General features: G+C 57.3%; 1 long non-coding RNA gene across 1 annotated transcript; it reads left to right on the forward strand.

Annotated features, from left to right (window-relative positions):
* Window positions 1-6,716: 6,716 nt before the first annotated feature.
* Window positions 6,717-7,494, forward strand: LOC125920455 (uncharacterized). Its single transcript, XR_007457057.1, has 2 exons — window positions 6,717-6,872; window positions 7,186-7,494. It is a non-coding gene; the product is annotated as an uncharacterized LOC125920455 (long non-coding RNA).
* The last annotated feature ends 6,897 nt before the right edge of the window (window positions 7,495-14,391 follow it).

The raw sequence follows: 14,391 nt of genomic DNA on the forward strand, positions 1-14,391 counted from the left end.
GCACAGGCTGGATGGCACGGGCCAGTGCCGGCCCCTCTCTGGGCCTATGTCCTCGCCAGGTATGGGTTGACAATGCCTACCTAGCACACTGCCAGCAGACAATGGCCCTCCAGTTTATCAGAAGACACATCACACACACACACACACACACACACACACACACACCACAAAGAACAACTCAAATCATGGAGGGAAGGATCGAAACAGAGGCACTAAAACAAAAGGGAAGAAACAACCCAACCCAGCAGACGGACCAACGCTGGCACAGACGAACACACGCTCAAGGTTCTTCAGCTGTTGAGGGGCAGGGGGGACAGATCCACGGGCACTGACGGGGACCGGTCCCCAGAGAAAGGGCCAATTTTCTGCCCTCGCTGCGCCTAAGATTTGACCACCTGGGTGATTTTTTTTAAAAGGAGGATTTTAGGGAACATAAACGCATGGGGATATTAAGACAGAATGTCTCTGGAAAGATCCATAAGGGGGGATAACGCGGTGCCCCTGGGGAACAGGGACAGACGGATTTATCAGGACAGAGACATGTATTCACTGTGTGCCCCTTTGTTTTAGCACGCGCATGTGTTCACCGTGAGAGAACAGCACCTTTCTCCCCAAACTGCAGATTACATGAGATATTACACACAGATTCATTCAGAGAATGGAGATCAATTTACCCCAAAGTGCTTTATACACTGTAAAGCCCTACGCACTTAGATACATAGTGATGCAGGCTTTCTGGATTCAAAACCAGGCAGCACACTTATCGGCCGGTGACCTCAAATTTTAACTGACCTGTGCCTCAGTTTCCTCACCCTTCAAATGGGACAAAACACTGCCTACTCCGTAGGACTGACATGTGGATAGGGGAAGGTGTTGGGAGAGCTCCTGGCGACGATAAACACCCGATCGGTGCTTACTGTTTACGTTACTGTCTCAATTGTGTGGCCCTCTCACAGACCGTGAGGGTAGGGCCCATGCCTCCCCACCTGTGCCTGGAGGAAATGGGGCTCGGATGTTTGTGGACTGAATGCTTGACCCGCTGCTCGGATGGGTCATTTCCACAGGAAGAGGCAGAAAGACCCATTTCTCTTGGGTACATAAGAGCCATGAATGAAGTCCAGCCTGTCCTCGTGAACGAGGCGACAGGCACCAGTGACAGAGGCCAGACCAGCACTGAGGTGGCTGTAAAATTCCTCTTCCCTTGTGCTCGGCCAGGCGTGAAGGGGGAGCCCTGGCTTCTCCGAGTGGGCGGTTCGGTGCCCCGGGCCAGGTGCAAGCCCGTGGAGTTGAGGCTGACCCAGCCCTGGACACGCCCTGGTGAGAGTGGATGATGAGGGCGGGCCGGATGCATTTCCTCCGCGTGGGGTCCGCGTGGAAGCCTGAACACGGGTGTGCCAGCGAGGAACAAAGGGACAGAGGTGGCGGGAGGGTTCCTGGTGTTCCGTGTCCAGTTGCACACAGACAGACAGACGGGAGCCCCTGAAAGAGGCCACGTGGTAGGTAAGAAAAGGAAAGGCCTCCCCAACGGGTTATCCGAGGGGACCTGGCGTCCAGGCCTGAGCACTGGGACACGGGAAGGAATGAATCACTCGGGGCCCAGGCAGCTTGGTTGTGGGGCTCCTGGGGAGCCCGGGGAGCGTGCTCACTCTCTCGTTATCCAGCAGGACTGATCAGCCATCATAGCCCCATGAGGACAGAAGTGACAATAGTGGGGACACACCCAGCAGAGGTGCCCCGAGAGAACGACTGTCCGGGCAGTGTGGACCCCGTCACTTGGCTATCCACAGACAGCAGCCAGTACGCTCAACCTAACGAGACCAGCAGGTGTAGGCATCGGGATCAAATCTGTCCCTCCATGGAGTTGTAGGGGCCTCTGGCTTTGAGGGATATAGGCACCCACAGAGACCCGCAGAGATATTTGGGGAAATGGACCTTCCTCTAAGTCAGGCAGACGGAGGCTTGGCATCAGATCCAGATCTCAAAATGGTAAGTCTGATCGGCATTGGACGTGGCCTCTGCGTGGAGGAAGGGTAAGGAGAGTGACACCGGGGCTAGGACCAGTGCAGTAGGCAGCAGAGAGGAAGATGATGATGGGGCTAGGATTCGGGTGGCCACCGTGGAAGACATTCAGGAGGGTGGGGGGGCAGCACCTGCAACTGAAGACACGCACGGGGGCCGACGCAGAGGGAACAGTCTGGATGAAACCCCGGTTTCTGATCTGGGTGACTACGTTTACAGCAGGGCCATCAGTTGTGATGGGGACCTCACAGACAGAGCAGGTTTGGGAGCAGGTGATGAATTCAGATTCACTCATGTCTCTGGGATCTAGAAAACACCTCGGTCAGGGCCTGAATTTACTGCTGAGGCTGAATTTCCACCTCACGATAGCCAGGTCGTGGCAGGCCCCAGGGCACTTCCCCACCCCATTTTCTCTCTGTGGTTTAAAGGGTGTAATGAGCTAGAACCCCACTCCCTAACCTGACAGGCAGCCCCTGTCATCATGAGTCCGTGGCTCACCGTGGCCGCCGGGCAATGGTGTGCGAGGTCCATGATACTGATCTCTCTACCTGGGTCTATGCTTGAAAATCTCTGCAGTAGGAAGTTCCTTCCAGACACGTCTGTGCGTGAGCAAATATCCTGTTACTTTGCTGGCGGATCTCGCTGTAGTCACCGCTCCGGGGTTGGACCCTGTTTCTCTTGGGCTCTTCGTCTGCCCCTCCACCCTGCTCAGAAGCCAAGCTGCCTTGGGAAGCCCGGGTCGGCATCACCCTGTCCCGCGCTGACTCACCCACCCTGGTGGCAGGCGACCCAGCTGCATCCAGAATGGGTCCCACCCACAGGGCCATCAGAGGCTGGTTCTGGCCCTCGGGAGGGAACCAGACCACACCAAACGGAACCCAGGACCACCGCACCCCACAGGCGTGACTGTGCCAGGCCTCGAAGAGCCTCCGCCTGAGACTCGAAGGACCTGGAGACCCTCTAGGGACCCAGCTCATTCCCAAGCCCCCTTACCAACACCCCAGTGGTCATCCAGCCTTGCTCGAACACCTCTGTTGAGAGGGAACTTCCTGTTTGTGAGGGAGCCCTCTTTCCCATAAGAGAAATCTAAGTGTGAGAATCTACCTCCCTGTACTGCCAGTTCCAGCTCAACCCTCTGGGACCCCAGAACAGACTTGCTCCCTCTGCCTGGGGCAGCCTTGAAGAGGCAGATACCCAGGACCTCAGGCAGGTCCTTATACCACTGAGTCTCGTAGACCCTCTGAACCCGCTCTAGGTGGTCAGTGCCACTCTAAGATGCAAAACCCAGAACAGAAACCCCTACTTCAGGGACAGCCACAGCTCTGACTTTCACCTCCTTCATTATGGACGCTCTGCTTCTGTTAATGTGGCCTCAGGTCTCACCAGCCTTCCGGTAAGCCTTATCATACTGACATCTCACAGTGTCCAGCCACTTAAATGCTCAGTTCCTTTTCACGAAGGATCTTTTCACGCCTCTTCCATTTTCTACTTGGGCAGCCTTTTTCCCCCCTTAAATTCGAGTACAGCACAGTCTAACAGAAATATAACGCAAGTCTTATATGATACTTTTAATTTTTTGCCACATTTAAAAAAGCTAAAAAGAAAGAGGTGAGATATTTTCAATAATGTGTTTTATTCCACTCAACATATCCAAAATGTTATCACTTCCACATGTAATAAATATAAAAAAGTATTAATAAGACACTTTAGTCTTTTTTTCTCCAAGACTTCTAAATCTTTTGCTCTTAAAACATCCCAATTTGGACACTACATTTTCAACAGCTAAAGTAAAATGTAATCCTCCCAAAACAATAGGGTCCTTTAATGAGAAAATTTTGCACCTGCTTTGGTTTGTAAATTTAAAATTTAATTACTGGAAATAAAATAAATTCAGTGTCTCTGGTGCATTGATCATGTTTTAAGTGCTCAGGAGCACAAGTGGCTAACAGTGAGCATGTTGGACAGTGCGGGTCTAGAATTCAAGAAAGAAAGAGAAATTGACATGTCCCCGTACGTACCGCCTCCAGGGCCCTGGCGTCTCTGAGAGGAGTGAGCAGGTGGCTGCCCCCAGGGAGCCCACCATCCACTGAGGGAGACACACATCCGTGGGTGATGGCCTGGGGGCAGGCTGGGGCACGTGGTGATGGCCAATGTGAGTTCAGAAGAAGGTAGAGTTCAGGGGCCAGGTGTTCCCTTGGGGACAAGTCCCAGAGGCTTCAGAGAACAAAGCAACATTTGAGCTGGGTGTTGGAGGCTGCGTGAGGATTCACTAGGCGGGGAAGAGAAGACGGGTGCAGAGGGGAAGAGTATGAGCCAAGGCACGGAGGCAGGGAGGAGTCGGGAGGAGTGAGAATCGGGTAAGGGCTCTGGGGGTTAGCGGGAGAAGCCTGGGAACCAAGCTGAGTTTCCGTGTATTTTGTGCTTCAGGAATTGGAGTTCGCAAATTGGGGGTGGCTGTCTGAGATCTCCCGGAGATAGTCACCCCGGGACCCGTTTTCCACAGAAGCACGTCCAAAAGAAAGTCAGCTTTGCCCTCACAGACCACTATCCCCCTTCCCCACCCTGCACGGCTGCAGCCAAGCCTGCTCAGAGCCCCCACCCCTACACCTGCACACACCCCCTCTCTGTCCCTGGGTCCCTCCTGCCAGCCCACACTCGCATTCTCTCTGTCTCTCCAGGGGCAGGTGACTGGGCGCAGTATGCGGGCTCTCTGGGGGCTGGACCCACATCACAGTTTGATCTGACTATATGAGTGTTTGCAATCAAGGTATTCCCCTACCTGTGCATTCACAATCAGTGCCCTTGACCATGGGTGTATTATAACTCAATAAAAAACCTTAAAATAGAAGCCTCTCCCCCTAGCCCCCAGCTCTAGGTTTTTCCCTCCAAGCCCCGTCCTCTACCCCCTGGACCCCACCTTTTCTTCCTCGGGAGCCCCTACATCCCCTCCATTTCCTGGGGTAGAGCAACCTCCCGGGGCCCTCTCCCCTACTCAGCACCCCAGCGTGAATCATTTCCAGAGCCTGGACTCACATCCCAGCTGTTCACCAGGTGACCCTGCCTGTTGCTGGACGTCAAGCACCCTGGTTTCCTCCATCGATAAACGGGGACGCAAAAGGACGTAACTCAGTCATCACAGGGATTTAAACGGGTTACGTTTGTAAAGCTCGTAGCAGGCCCCTGGCTCATGCTGTTTACCATTCAGTCTTGCAAAACCCCTCTCACACAGGGCACACAGGTTCTGAGCACCTGTTCCAGCCAGCGTGCGGGGGAGTTTAGGTAAACAGGATCAGTCCCCGCTTGGATGAGGAACCCTCTCATGCAAGCTGGGAGGCGGGTCCAGCTAACCAGTGTGACCAGTCCTACAGTAGGTCACAGAGGCCGAGAGGAGGGGCACAGCTGCCTGGGGCGGGGATGGCCGTCTGCCTCCGCAGGATGCCAGAGGTCCCGTCACCTCCCAGCTCCACGGCTGGGCCTACAGTGCTGCGGCACTGACAGCCGGGCAGTGGGTGATCTGGAAGGTCGCCTCGCTGTTTCTCCAGGGCTAAGATGGGCACGGTCACCATGTCACCAGGGTGAGGACCTTTGTGACAAGGCGTGCTGAAAAGGGGCTTTGGAAACTATCAAGCGCTGAGCGGATGTGCACCTCCTTCTGCGTCCCTGCTCAGAAGAGCCAGGGCACCTACTCCCGCGGCCGACCTGGAGAGAGAGAGACGAAGGTGTGGAGATTTGGGGGTGGGGCGCGGGTCTCTACTGACACCCGGGAGGCCGGAAGCCGCTACCCCAACCTCAGCTCCTCGGAGTTTCCCAAGGGCAGGTTTGGGAAAACTTGGCGGCCCCCACCGCAGAGGGGAGAGCAGGCGTCCACCATTTGGACAGGGGGGTTCCTGGGCAGTGTGGGTCCCCACCTGCAGGAGGCGCTCCGGCGGCGAGCACCCAGGCCACTTAGGACCGCAGGGGCCTTCTTGGAGAGGCCAACGATGGGGTGGAGGAGGGCTGCCCCCAGCACCCTAAGGCCGGGGTGGAGAGCACTGCTGGGGCCAAACGCGAAGAGCAGCGTTGGGGCCCCGGGGCAGCTTGGCGCAAGGCCACAGGTGTTGGGCAGCGCGGAAAACGCGGGGTCGTTGGAGCCAGAGTCTGGAGTCACCTAAACAGGGTAAGGAGTGAAGGGCGAGCCCAGCTTCCCCAGGAGGTGGCGTCTGAGTGGGCGGTAAAGGGTGAGTAGGAGTTCGCCCAGCGGACGTGAAGCTGAGGACCGGAACCCCCAGCGCGGGGCGGTGTGCGGTGTGCGGGCCGGGGTCCGGCGCGCCGCGGCCGCACCTGCTCGGGTTGGTGATCCACGAGCCGGAGAGTCCGCGTGCCCAGCCGCCTGAGGTCGGTGACGTCACGAGGGTGGGCGGGGAGCTCCCGCCGCCTTAGAAAGACTCAAACTCACGCTTACGGAGCGGGAGGGATAGGAAAGCCGGGGTTCGACTCCCACCGCTGCCGGTGGACGAGCCCAGGTGCGGCTGGCGCCTGTCCTTCTCGGGCTGCGGCCTCCTGGGCCTCTACCTGGTCGGGGTGACCCGCTGCCCCAGCGAGGGCGCCCCCCCCACCATGTCCGCGACGCGCGCACGTTCTTGGGGCTCCCCAGGCCGGACGCTGCACCCTACTCTCTTCCTCGCCGCCCGGGTCTCTCTGGCCCCTGCAGACAAGCCGCTGGCTAACAAATGGGGAAACTGAGCCGCCCAGAGAGGCCAAGTTCACACCGAGACTCCCAGTTCTCCCTCCTGCTCTCATCCCCAGGCATGGACAGAGCCCAGCTCCCCAGCACCCACGGCTCAAGTCTGCCTTGAAGCCCCGAGGCCCCGGAGGTGGGGGTGCGGTGGGGGGCGGTGGGGGCGGGGGGGGGTGCACACCAGCGCCAGACCAGGCTCCATGAGGTAGAAGTGGGAGGCAGTAAGGACCAGCCCGGCTCCCGTCGGCAGGGGCGGGTGGGGGACGGGTGGGAGGGTTAGATTTGCACCCCTGCCCCCACCCGGGGGCTGACACCGCGCGAAAGCTTACCCAGCATTCACAGTCTGGGTCACAGCACCCCCCACACCTGGACACGTCCGAGTACGAAAATGTCTCCTGACCCCTTTGACCAGGGTCTCCGTGTCTCTCGGTGTCTCCTCCTCTGACCAGTCCAGGTCCACTGGCTGCACGACATGTCAGGGCCGACAGCTCCTCCAAACGATGGCACCCCAGATGCCAGGACCCAGGCCAGCTGGGCCTGCTGAAGCCGCTGCATGTCAGAGGGGTGCCCTGTGATGGGGCGGAGTCCACCAGCAGTGTGGACATGGGAGCAGGCCTTCCCAGAGGAAGGACTCACTTGATCTGGGAGCATCATTCTGGAGGTCGGGGTCCTGGGCATCCAGCTGAGACCCAGACGGGCAAAGGCCCTGCTCTTTATTATCGTGGGGTAGACGATAAACAAATAAATACATTCTTAGATTTTTTTTTAGTGTTTATTTTTGAGAAAGAGAGAGCGACTTGGGGAGGGTCAGAGAGAGAGGGAGACAGAATCCGAAGCAGGCTCCAGGCGGTCAGCACAGAGCCCCGTGTGGGGCTTGAACCCACAGACTGCGAGATCATGACCTGAGCCGAAGTCGGATGCTTAACCCACCGAGCCACCCAGGCGCCCAACAAATAAACACATTTTTTTGAAAGTAAATGAGCCAGGGGTGCCTGGGTGGCTCAGTCGGTTGAGCGTCCAACTTCGGCTCAGGTCATGATCCCGTGCTTCGTGGGTTCGAGCCCTGCGTCGGGCTTTGTGCTGACAACTCTGAGCCTGGAGCCTGCTTCGGATTCTGTGTCTCCCACTCTCTCTCTCTCTCTGCCCCTCCCCCGCTCACACACTGTCTCTCTCTGTCTCAAAAATAAAATAAACATTAAAAAAAATTAAAAAAGAAAGAAAGAAAGTGAGCCAGAGATGGGTCAGATAGTAAGAAGTCCAGTGACAGGTACTGGAGAGGGGCTACTCGATACTGTGTTGTATATTGCATGGGGGGCTCCTTGGAGGCGATGAACTTGAAGCTGAGACCCGAATGGCGTGGGAGATCTGGGGCTGGGACCTCTACCAGGCAGTGGAACAGCACTTACCTGTTTAATCCTCCCGGCAAATCTCTGAAGGCAGCCCTGTCATCATCCCCACGTACGGATTGGGAAATAGAGACTCAGTGAGACCGCTCGAGTCTCCCTCGCTTGGGCTCTGAAGTCCCCTCTTCACAGGACAATTGGCTCTTTCCAGCAGACCCACACGACACAGAGGTTAAACGACCGACTCAGCTGGTCGGCGAGGCCATCCAGGCCTCCTGGTCGGGGCTCCAGGAAGTGCTTTCTTTCTGGTTTTTCAGCAGGAGGGAAGGGCAGGGACCAGCGCCACGAGTTCTTGCTGGTGGTTAAAAAAAACCACAAAAGAACCCTGCAAATCGGTGGAGACAAGATGCCCCCGCGGCCACACCGCTGGCCGGTTCTTGTCCCTGCGGCCGTGAACGTGTGCGCGCCCAGGCCACTCCCCGCCTTTCCTTCTCTGCGATGCACCGTGACTGTGATTCCGAGGCCACTCCGTGGCAGACAGGCTGCTCCCTCGACGTCCTGATGTGTGCCACGGAGGAGGCCTGGATGGTCTCCACCAACCGTGAGGATGTGGCCACGTAGGAGCAGGGGCGCGTGGGCGCTGGTGACTTCCGGAAAGCAGGCCACAGTGGAGAGGGTCCCCGGATTCGTCTGCACTCTGCTGGCATGCGTGGTCTTTAACCTCATGGGAGTCCTGAGCGGTAGGTCCCATTGTCCCCGTTTTACAGGAGGGAAAACTGAGGCCAGGCACTTGCCCCGAGCCACAAAGTTTTGAGGCCCGGCCATGCCTTAAAGCCGGTCTGCCAAGTACCTAAAATACCTCTGAGAGGCAAGGGTGCGAGGTTACTGGTGATTTTCCCTCTGGGTTTTCTAAAGTTTCTCTCCTGATGCAACAGATTGAACAATTAAATTTGCTTATAAAAAGGAAGTGGGTCACCAAGGAGACTGTGAATTGCATTTGCTCATTTCTTCCCCTGGGGTCTCTTTTTAGGGTCCTGGGAGACATTGTGAGGTTTGCTCAGAGGGCAAGTATGGGCGTGCCCCACCCTTCCTTTAAAGCAGTGTGGTCCTTAGGGACATGTTCCGGCCAAGGCTCAGAGCTGCTCCCGGGCAGGGGGCCATCTCTCTAACTAGGGTGTGCTGGTTACACTCTCCCAAAAATAAATACAGGCAGCGGGCGCCTGGGTGGCTCAGTCAGTTGAGCGTCCGACTTTGGCTCAGGTCACGATCTCACCGTTCTCAGCTGGACGTGGGGCTTGATCTCACGACCCTGGGATCCTGACCTGAGCCAAAACCAAGAGTCGGACGCTCAACCAACTGAGCCATCCAGGCGCCCCCCTCTCTCTCTCTCTCAAAAAAAAAAAAAAAAAAAAAAAAAAAAAAAACCTCCAGACATTGTCAAATATCCCCCATGGAGAGGAGAACAGGGTGGCCCCTCCTGAGAACCACAGAACTCACTTTACAGATTCTTAGGCAGATTTTCTTGCGCCTGTCATTGAAGAGGAGGAAACTGAGGCACAGAGAGGTGAAGTAACTTGCCCATGGCTGTCACTTCTGATGCGTTTCAGGACCTGGGGGCTCTGTGCCACCTGCTTGGCTCTAAAGCCCAACTCTTTGGTCTCATTCATCTCTCTCTCTCTCTTTTCTCTTTTTACTAAGAAATTGTTCTCATCACTTTTCCAACGATTAGCTCATCTCATTCCTCATAATGACTCCAGGAAATGATGCACTCAGATTACCTGCATTTCACACTGAGGCCCAGAGAGGTGAAGTCACTTGCCCGAGGTCGCACAGCTGAATACTAGCAATGCTGGGGCTGGAGCCCAGGCAGCCTGGCTCTGGTCTATGCCCCGCACTGCTACACGTCCATGTGTCCAGAGGGCCCATCCTACCCCGAAGCGTTGTGCAGGGGTTCTGGATGGGCTTGTCCTTCCCCTGACCCCAGAAACTCTTGCCCTGAGTACCTTTAATGGCTCTGCTGGAGGGCAGTAAGCAAAGGGCTTTGCGAACTGACAGATGTGTTTCTAATCCCAGCTCTGCCAGTGACCAGATCGGAGACCTTGAGTAAGTCACTCCACCTCTCTGGGCCTCCATTTCCCCATCTGTAAAGTGGGGGTGACAGGGGCATCTCTCATCGGGATGGTTGTGGGGACTCAGCAAAGCAGGGATGCACGGCAGCAGAAAGGTGCCGGAGAAGCAGCCCCCGCCCCTGCCCCGCCCTCCCCAGCGTCCCAGGGGCCTGACAATGGCGGCCGTCTGTCCCCCGCCAGCCACGGTGATAACCACAGCCACCAACCCTGGTGCCTTTTAAGGGCTCAGCGCCATGGGGCACTCCATGCCCGAGACCCTCGCCAGGTGGTAGGTATTTTGTCCGCATCCTGGCAGTGACATTGAGAACCTCGGCGTGAGACCCGGCGTCCGGCACCAGGAAATGACATCACTGACATGGGAACAGAAGCGGTCAACAACCCTCGGTCACATTCGCCCCGTGCGTGTCGGAACTTCCTCTGCACTCACCCCCACCTTCCCTCCCTCCTCACTCGCTGAGCCAAGCCTAGCCCCGGGGTGGGGGTGGGGGGGTGCGGAATCCCAGGGCAGCCAGACCGAGCAGCCCAGGGGACCTGGATGTAAGAGGCAGGGCACCCAGACAGCGGGGAGTGCCAGCCTGCCCCGAGCCAGAGGGCCAGTCAGGCGGGGGCCTGGCCTGGTGGCCCCGCGAGCCAGCAGGGGAGCGAACAGGGGACCCCGCGGGGACAGACAGACCACCTGGGGGGTGAGGGCAAGGGCCAGGGCTGTTTCACCTTGAGGCCACTCCCCCAGGCCAGACACCGGAGAAGGGTCCTGGTGGCCTTCTGCACCCACACTGCCCTGCCTGGTTGGTCCCCACGTCCCCAGCTGTCCCTTCTCAGCTTCATTGGGCTCCTCTCTCCATCGTGCTGTGGCCCTGCCCCCTTTCTCTCCCATTTCCCGAGGGAATTATTTGGGGAACAGCCTCCTTCACCACGACCTTGCTGGTCTGTGTTCGGGGCTCTCCCAAACTCTTGCAGCCAGGACTCCACGTTGACCCCATCTGCTTCTTACGGTCCCGGCTTTTAAGAAATAAACTCACCTGGCGAATTCTCGGCGATGACCCTGAGGCGTCGTGTGGGGTCTCGTGCGGAGGCCTGAGGTCACCTGGACGCAGACGCCAAGCCCAGCCTGCCAAGGCCACGCAGACTTCCCGAGTGACCTGTAGGAGCCACACGCCCTGCCCACAGCGCCCTGGCCATCTGTGTGCTCACCCTGTGCATACAGTAGGTGGCCACACGAGCAGGCTGGTCCCACCGGCTCTCTGGGTAACAGGGCAGGTCCGTCTCATCTCAGGGCCATTTGCAGAGGCCGAGTCCAGCCAGAAATTCCACCCCAGCGTGGCCTCGGGTTACCTGATGCTCTTTGTGCCCTGTGTCTCCGATGCCCTAGTGTTTTCCGTCTGTGCCCTGCCCACTGGGTCAGCCTCGCTGCTTCTATTTCAGTGCCGCCGCCCTTTCTCCCGGAAAAGTGGGCCAGGCACTCCCTCCCACTCTGCCGGGCCCTTCTGGAAGCCTGTCTGGCTGCTGAAGGCCTTCCTCCCCGTGAGGCGCCATCCGGGAGGCACCAGAGCGAGGGGCATCGGGAGTCTGCAGTGGGTGCCGGTCCGTCTTCTGAGTTTAGGTGGGCACGAGCTCTTAAAGCGGCTTTTCCTCCTCCTCTGCGGCCACCTTTACAATTTCTTCAAAGGAATCTGCTTCCTTCATTACAAATGCCTCCAGGTCACTGTAAACAGATAGAAGAGGGTTGTTTTTTTTCATGTATTTTTTTTAAGTTTATTTATTTATTCTTTTTGAGAGAGAGAGAGAGAGAGGGAGAGAGAGAGAATCCCAAGTGGGTTCAGCACTGTCAGCTCAGAGCCCAACGCAGGGCACGAACCCAGGAACTGTGAGATCATGAGCCAACATCAAGAGTTGGAGGCTTAACAGACTGAGCCACCCAGGCGCCCCAAGAGGTTTTGTTTTGTTTTGTTTTGTTTTTAGTAAAATTACAGGTATTTATGTATTAACCCACCTTTCTGAAACACAAATTCTAGTCTTTTCAGTACACTTTAACCTGCGCCAATTTTTAAAGTTTGTTTCTTTGTTTATTTATTTCCTTTAGAGGAATCTCCACTCCCAACGTGGGGCTCGAACTCACGCCCCAAGATCAAGAGCCACAGGCTCCAGCAACTGAGCCAGTTTTTAAAAATTGGATTTCAGGGGCACCTGGGTGGCTCGGTCGGTTAAGCGGCCGACTTCGGCTCAGGTCACGATCTCGCGGTCCGTGAGTTCGAGCCCCGCGTCGGGCTCTGTGCTGACAGCTCAGAGCCTGGAGCCTGTTTCAGATTCTGTGTCTCCCTCTCTCTCTGACCCTCCCCCGTTCATGCTCTGTCTCTCTCTGTCTCAAAAATAAATAAACGTTAAAATTTTTTTTTTTTTTAAATTGGATTTCAAGGCGGCTGTGGGCATCAGGAGCACTTCGGGTGCCTTCCCCAAACCGCGTGGTCCCCGTGCTCCCCACCCCAACACACGCATACAGCTTCTGAAATGCCTGCCCCCACTTCTAACCGGGCCCGGCCCTGGTCACCTGCCGGGGCTGATGATCAGCACCAAGGTGAGCCCCGCGGATGCACTGAGGCAGGAGGGGGGCTTGACCTTGAGACTCTGGGGAGGTGGGGTGGGAGCCGGGGGTAGTGTCTCCCCAAGTCAGGAATGTCCTGTTCTCACCACTGGTCCGCACGCGGCCGGCCCCACCACCCCCTCGGTTCCCTGGCCCAGAGGTGAGCTGGCCCTGGCCTGGGACTCACTGCCAGGACTGAGGGCGTGCTGGGACCCGGGTGCCAAGGCCACTGGGCATCGAGGGTGGTGGATTGTCCTGGTAAGCAAGACAGGCTGGCGTGGGGTCAGTGAGGACGAGGCCGGGACCAGAGCAGATGCTCCTCGCGCATTCATTTCTCAGAGTCACTGAGTCCCCACGGCCTGCGCCAGGGCCGGTGCTGGGAACTCGGGACAGAGATGTAGACCAGCCCACCCGGGTCCCCTGCCTCCAGGGGACGAGCCAGGCAAGTAGAATGTGTGGATTCAAATCCATGAAAATGTCACTTCCTCTGGGAAGCCCTCCCTGATCCCCCTTCCTCCTCCCTAACTTAGGTGGCCCTTCTCCAGCCAAGAGGGGATCAGACTGCCTGGGTTTTTCCGGCCTGGCCCCACCTCCTGCTGGCCAAGGGCAAGTCACTCAGCCTCTAAGCCTGTTTCCTCATCTGTGAAGGGGGGGGGCGGGGGGGTCAGAACATGGCTTCCCTCACCGGCTTATTGTGAGCGTGAAACAAAATCTGGGTACAAATCCTAGCACAGTGCCTGTCACAGAGCACGCTCTCGATGGCTATTAATATTAGTATTAACATCAGTACTGCCCCAAGGAGTGACTGTTCCCCAGAGGGACGCGGTGAGGTGGCCCCAGCTCGCCAGAGGGCCACACCAGGCCCAGCCTGCAAATGTCCCAACGGGGAGGGGCAAAAATCCCAAGACAGCACGGGGCTGGCCCCGAGTCCCAGGCTGCCTCTGGTTCTGCCGGGGTGGGGGCGGGAGGGAGGCCCCAGGCCTGAGGTGAGCTGAACTCTCTGTTCCCGCACATCACAGAGCTTCTGTTTCGTATCAGCCTCGAGGGACAGACGTGGGCCGCGTGTCTTCAACATCTTGGGGTCACAGACCCTTTAAGGGTTTGGTGGCGGTGGCCGTGGGCCTGAGCAATCCCCAGCCGCCACCCCGCACCTCTGCTGACTGCTCACCCCCCGGGGGACCCCGTTAGCATCCTCCCGTGCAAGGACCCCCACCCGCTCCTCGGCCAGCCGCGTCCCCCCTCAGGGGAGCCGCAGCCGCCTCGAGACCCCCAGATCACTGACCCCGCTGGAGCTTTGCCGCCACCCACATCCCCTTTCTGGCTCTCGCATCCCTCTTCCCCAGCTTACATTCTGTGGCCCACCCGTTAAAAGATACACGGAGGCAGATTAAAAACTGTAAGAGTTTATCTGAGCAAATGGACGTGAACCGGGCCGTGTCACGCATCAAGTGGTTGGGAGCCAGGGACAGGACTTTCTAGAGGGCACAGAAGCACAGTAAGGACTGTATCGCCTGGCTGTGGCTTGGGCATTTGGCTAATTTGGGAAAGCCTGGTGGGCTGTTTGTGATGGATCATCCTTAGGTTTTGGTTTCTTCTTTTTTTTTT

Source organism: Panthera uncia, chromosome B4 (assembly GCF_023721935.1).
Source record: "Panthera uncia isolate 11264 chromosome B4, Puncia_PCG_1.0, whole genome shotgun sequence".
In the NCBI taxonomy this organism is placed as follows: domain Eukaryota; kingdom Metazoa; phylum Chordata; class Mammalia; order Carnivora; family Felidae; genus Panthera; species Panthera uncia.